Source organism: Mustelus asterias, chromosome 27 (genome assembly GCF_964213995.1).
Source record: "Mustelus asterias chromosome 27, sMusAst1.hap1.1, whole genome shotgun sequence".
Taxonomy (NCBI): domain Eukaryota; kingdom Metazoa; phylum Chordata; class Chondrichthyes; order Carcharhiniformes; family Triakidae; genus Mustelus; species Mustelus asterias.
In genome coordinates this window covers 29697768-29704204 of record NC_135827.1, presented here as the reverse complement: position 1 = coordinate 29704204, position 6437 = coordinate 29697768, and the positions used below count along the sequence as shown (strand labels likewise).

Sequence of the window (6437 nt, the reverse complement as noted above, 5' to 3'; positions counted from 1 at the left end):
ACAGGAAAATTCCCCCCACAGTCACACGTAAATAGGTGCATAGATGTGCTAGCAGGAGACGATGCAATAAGAGAAATATCCATTTCTGGTTATGGTATTTAAGAAAAAGCTGTTTTTAAAGAGATGATTTCATGGTTTTTTTAAAGTTTATTTAATTGTGTCACAAGTAGGCTTGCATTCACACTGCAATGAAGTTACTGTGAAAATCCCCTAGTCGCCACACTCTGGCGCCTGTTCGGGTATACTAAGGGAGAATTTAGCATGGTCAATGCACCTAACCAGCACGTCTTTCGGACTGTGGGAGGAAACCGGAGCACCCGGAGGAAACCCATGCAGACACGGGGAGAACGTGCAGACTCTGCACAGGCAGTGACCCAGGCCGGGAATCGAACCCAGGTCCCTATTGCTGTGAGGCAGCAGTGCTAACCACTGTGCCACTGTAATTCAAGGTCTGCCAAAGTACATTACATCCAAAAGGGTACTTTTGAAATGTAATCGCTATTGCAATATAGGAATAGTAGTAATGTAGGAAATACAGCAGCCAGTTTGTGTACAACAAGCTCAAAAACACTGTGTGAAATGATTAGACATTCATTCAAAGTGGTCACAATTTTCTAAAACAGACTGTGACTAACAAAGCTCTGGTGAATCATTCCTTGAGTTCACGTTTCGACATTAGAAAATGTCAAGGAAAGTTCATGACTATTTACGTCATTTTGAACTTCAGATGTCAAGCAGCGAGTTGCAAGGCTGGAATGGTCTTGGGATTCAAAACAATTTGGTTAAAGAATAATTATTAGCTGGGACATTGAGGAAAACTCTTTCCTCTTTAAAATATTTCTTTCGGGAATCTTTTCTCGTCACTTGCGAAGGCAGACGGGATCTCAGCTTAACGTATCTTTGGAAAGGCAGCACAACCAACAGAGCGACACTCCCTCAGTACTGCACTGAAGTGTCAGCCTGGATTTGGTGCTCCAGTCCCTGGGGTGGGACGTGAAACCAGAACTTTCTACCCAAGGCGAGTGGTGACATTAAACCACAAGTTAGACGGGAGAGCTCCTCTAACTTGCCTGCCACTGTGACAGGGAGTTTTTTTTAAATACTTTTCCAATTCAATCAAATCAAATCCAATTCAGAGTCTCAACAAGTTGAGACATTTCCGATCCAGGCTGACAAGACAGGGCGGGCGACTAAACCACCCTGTCCTGGGCCTGATCTACATGAGTCAAGCTGATTGGAGAAGGGGGAGGATCCTCCTCCAAGACTTGAGCTCATTTGCATCTTAGCCAAAAGGCCGAGATGCCGCTTTTAAAAATTGTTTCATATGAAACATATGAAGCCTCAGCGCAACCTCATGACCTCAACCAAGTGCAGATCTGATACTACACTTGATCTTAGCCAAAAGGGCCGAGAAGCGATGGGGAGTTGATTTAGTCACGTAGCTGGCTTATAGATGGTTTGTCTACCTCAGCATTCCATCAGCTGCGATGAACATCGTTTGAATTTACATTACAAATGAGAGGACACCATTTACAACATCGCAAAGTGAAATAGAATAGAAACAGCTGTGACAGCATTTAATAATTAAATAGCAACATCCCCTTCTAACTTCCACTCCTAACTTGTCGCACTTATAAACCAAATAGGAAGGTTAAATGCAAATTACTGCAGATGCTGGAATCTGAAACCAAAAGAGAAAATGCTGGAAAATCTCAGCAGGTCTGGCAGCACCTGTAAGGAGAGAAAAGCCATGATGTGGAATTGCCGGCGTTGGACTGGGTTAGGCACAGTAAGTAGTCTCACCACACCAGGTTAAAGTCCAACAGGTTTATTTGGTAGCACGAGCTTTTGGAGTGCTGCTCCTTCATCGGGAGAGAAAAGAGCTGATGTTTCGAGTTCGGATGATCCTTTGTCAAAGATCAAGATGCTGCCAGACCTGCTGAGATTTTCCAGCATTTTCTCTTTTGGTTTCAAATAGAAAGGTTAATAGGTGAAACTAGAATTAGACTTCCTGCCCTTTGATGTGATTATTTTCTAAATCATGTGCCTGCTCTCACCCGACTGCCCACTGCAAACCTTTTATGGCATATTATCAGGTTCAATTGGCTCAGGTCAATGTATCAAATTGACCTTTCATTATCTATTCAATTATGGTTGGCGGGGCTGCTGCGTTTTGTTGCCTCCTCCTAGAAATCATAGAAACCCTACAGTGCGGAAGGAGGCCATTCGGCCCATCGAGTCTGCACCGACCACAATCCCACGCAGGCCCTACCCCCACATATTTACTTGCTAATCCCTCTAACCTACGCATCTCAGGACTCTAAGGGGTAATTTTTTAACCTGGCCAATCAGCCTAACCCACACATCTTTGGACTGTGGGAGGAAACCGGAGCACCCGGAGGAAACCCACGCAGACACGAGGAGAATGTGCAAACTCCACACAGACAGTGACCCGAGCCGGGAATCGAACCCGGGACCCTGGAGCTGTGAAGCAGCAGTGCTAACCACTGTGCTACCGTGCCGCCACTATATATTATGTATTATGGGGGTGAACCTAGGGGTCTGTGGGAAGGTGGGTGCCCAGCCTATTTTATGTACACTCCCACCCACCCCCCACAAAGCACACTTGGTGAGGGGCACGTAAAATGCAACCCACTGTCTCACCCGACAGATGGCACCTCCAGCAGTGCATCACCCGCTCAGTACTGCTTCTCCTTGGTTTCTGTGCTCAAGCCCGGGACTGGGACTTGAAGGCTGAACGCTGTGATTCAGAGGCGGGTGTGCTACTTATTTCAGCCACACAGCTGACAGCGAAATGAAGGTGTTGTCAAAGTGGATCACAATTTTCGCAAACAGGCAGTTGACTAACAATGCACCGGTGAATAAATTCCCTGACACTGTTTTGTGTGGAAATTTCAACCTTCAAAAAATGTCAAGAAAAGATCACGACTATTTACATCATTTTGAACGTCAGATGTCGAGCAGTGAGTTGCGAGGCTGGAACAACCTTGGGAGTTCATGCAATTTATAAAACTGCAAAAGAGAAGCAAGGACAACTTATGACATCACCTGCACCACTTGATGGAATTGCAGTCGAGAGTCACCGTCCCTGACATCTGTTATTCCGTATGGACTGTTACCCACTTAATTGGCACAGCGGTTTAAGCAATGTACCATAAAGTGCAGGAGAATGTATATAACCATGGTTACATCGAACTGGGGTAAGGTGTGAGATCCCTTCGGGGCAAAGCATGCCTGATTCCAACCCCAGAGAAAGGGAAATGAATCAGCTAACTGTCTCTCAAACAAGACCATAAATGTATTGTAACAAATGAGAAAAATGGAATCACTCAAAGCACTTATAGATTCATGTAGTGAAGTAGCCTGAGAAAAAAATGACCCTCTTATAAATCCTAAGCATGTAGGATCTGACAACAGTCAAAGGCTGAGCTGTCAATGCACTCTCAGTATTATTGCTACCCTCGCTTGTAAGTCCACTTAATGCTTTAGTAAAACAGAGATATATGTGCTGCATACAAGGAGGGGGAGAGTCAGGTGGATGTTGAAAGGTTGCATCAGTTCTTCAAAGGCAATGTACAAAACCTGGATTATGCGACTGTATCTGAGGAGCCAAGAACCAGGGGGTCATAGATTTAATGTAATTGGTAGTATTAGGAAAGAATGGAAAGAAATCCTTAGAAACATAGGAACATAGGAATTAGGAGCAGAAATAGGCAAATTTAGCCCTTCGAGGCTACTCCGTCATTCAATAAGATCATGGCTAATCTCTTCCTGGTCTCAAATCCACTTTCCCATCTGTTCCCCATATCCCCTTATCCCTTTTCTCATTAGATCTATATCTATCTCCTTCCTGAAACCATTCAATGATTCGGACTCCACCGGGCAGCGAGTTCCCCAAATTTACCACCCTCTGCGGGAAGGAGTTCCTTCTCATCTCGGTTTTAAATCTACCGCCTCTCAACCTACACCTGTGACCTCTTGTTCTAGATTGCCCCGTAAGAGGAAACATTTGATCCACATTTATTTTATCAATCCATTTTAAAATTGCATATACCTCGATCAGATCCCCTCTTATCCTTCTAAACTCCAGAGAGTATAAGCCCATTGCATTTATGTAGTGCTTTTCACAACCAACCGGAAATCTCAAAGAGCCTGACTGCCGATCAAGTACTGTTTTGAAGTGTGGTAACTATTGCAATGTCAGAAATATGGCAACCAACTGCACCTAGCAAGTTCCCACAAACAGCAACTTGATAATGACCATATAATCTGCTTTTTGTGATGGTAGTTTAGGGTCACCAGGGATAACTCTAAAATAAGCAAAATACTGCAGATGCCGGAATCTGAGACAAACAGAGAATGCTGGAAAAACTCAGCAAGTCTGGCAGCATCTGTAGGGAGAGAGTGCAGCACAGTTAACATTTCGAGTCCATTTCGCTCTTCATCAAAGCCATGGATAACTCCCCCACTCATCTTCGAAATAGAGCCATGGCATCTTTTACATCGACATGAGCAGGCAGATGGGGCTTCACCTCTCACCCAAAGGACAGCACCTCCAACAATGCTGCACTCCCTCAGGACTGCCAGCCTTGAGTTCTGGGTTCAAGTCCTGGAGTGTGACTTGAACCTGCACCTTTGTGACTCAGAGAGAGGAGTGCTACCGATTATGAATGTACTTATCGAGGTAAGCCTTACGACCTTTGAAAAATATTTGGATGAGCACTTGAAATATCATAATATTCAAGGATATGGGGCAAGTGCAGGAAAATGGGATTAGTGTGCCTTTAGTGCTAGTTATTGTCAGTGCAGGCTCGATGGGCCGAAGGGCCTTTTCTGCACTGTATGACTCTCTGACTCTATGACTCTAAAGCCATGGTCGGGATCAGCTGAAGTAGGTGGATGTGGAAGATTTGTTGGGACGAACAGTGTGGAGATTTCCATTAGTGACCTCTTTAGCTGGGAATGGCTATTTGGCAATTTTTTTGCTTTGCGCGGCATCCTGTCTGCACAGGTTTGGATTTCCTGACAGTGTGAGGTGACGAGGTGATTTTGACCCACACCCACAGGGAGGGATTCCCTTGTGCACCATTATTATGGAGGAGACACACAGGATAGAGCAAAGCAGAATCAGGCAACATTTAAGAGGAAAGAACCCCACCTGGTATTGCCGCCCCATAGAATATACAGACCACAGAAGATTGGGTTTCACCAACATAGCAATAGGGAGCTCTGCCACCCAGTGTATGCGAACCTGCAGTCATATCATCCACCTGAACCGTGGCTATGAAGGCTATGGACACTCTCAATTTTTATGGCACAGCTCTGGGAGCCATGGAGGAATCTTCCTCATGTCAACCTGTCCTTCTATCATTTATTTTCCTCCTAGAATTTCTCCTGCAACTTTGAGCGCAAAAAATGTGAGAGACACCTTTCTATTCATGCTCATCAAAGGGTCACGGAACTGAAGCTGCTTTCTGGTTGTGTCAGCCATGCTTCAGTAAGTAGCACTCTTTCCTCTGAGTCAGAAGGTTATGGGTGCAAGCATTCCTTCAGAATACAGAAATCTAGGCTGACACAATGCAGGACTGAGGGTGTGCTGCACTGTCAGAGGTAGCACCTTTCGAATGTGACATTAAACCAAGGTCCCCTCTGCTCCCTCAAGTGAATGTAAAACACCCCAACAAGTACAAGGGAATTTATCCCCAGAGTACTGGCCAATGCTAATCCCTCAATCAAAACATTGAAAGAAAATGATCTGGCCATAATCAGATTGCTGTTTGTGGGAGCTTGCTGTGCACAAATTGACTGCTGTGTTTCCTATGTCACAACAGTGACTACGTTTCAAAAGCCTTTCGTAGGCTGTAAAACATTTTGGAATGTCCTGAGGTCACAGAAGGTGCTATATAAATGCCTTTTCCTGTTGGACCTGTGGCCGGCTGCATCTTTGAAGCTTGTTGCTGAACTGCATGATGTCACTTCCTATGTGTCACTGATGTGACTCTCGGAGATGTAAGTTCTAGGCCCGGCGTGGACTTCTATCTTGAGAACCATTGTAGGAGGCATGTTGAATCCAGCAATTGCCATTCCACTGTGCACTGCGTGATCCCAGTGATCCACACATTCTTTGGCTTGATAACAACCACTGGAAATTGAGAGAAAGCAACATGCATGCCCGGGGTTTGGAAGCTGGTAGTCAGGGCGCTATCAGTTTTCTTCCCTATTGCTATGGGTGGCACGGTGGCACAGTGGTTAGCACTGCTGCCTCACAGCACCAGGGACCCAGGTTCGATTCTAGCCTTGGGTCACTGTCTGTGCAGAGTCTACATGTTCTCCCCGTGTCTGTGTGGGTTTCCTCCAAGTGCTTCAGTTTCCTCCCATAGTCCAAAGATGTGTAGGTTAGGTGGATTGGCCATGCT

The 6437-nt window shown here is 45.3% G+C and overlaps 1 pseudogene; it reads right to left on the bottom strand.

The window, feature by feature from the left end:
• Positions 1-1288: 1288 nt before the first annotated feature.
• LOC144480076 (U2 spliceosomal RNA) lies at positions 1289-1419 on the bottom strand (annotated as a pseudogene).
• Positions 1420-6437: the final 5018 nt, after the last annotated feature.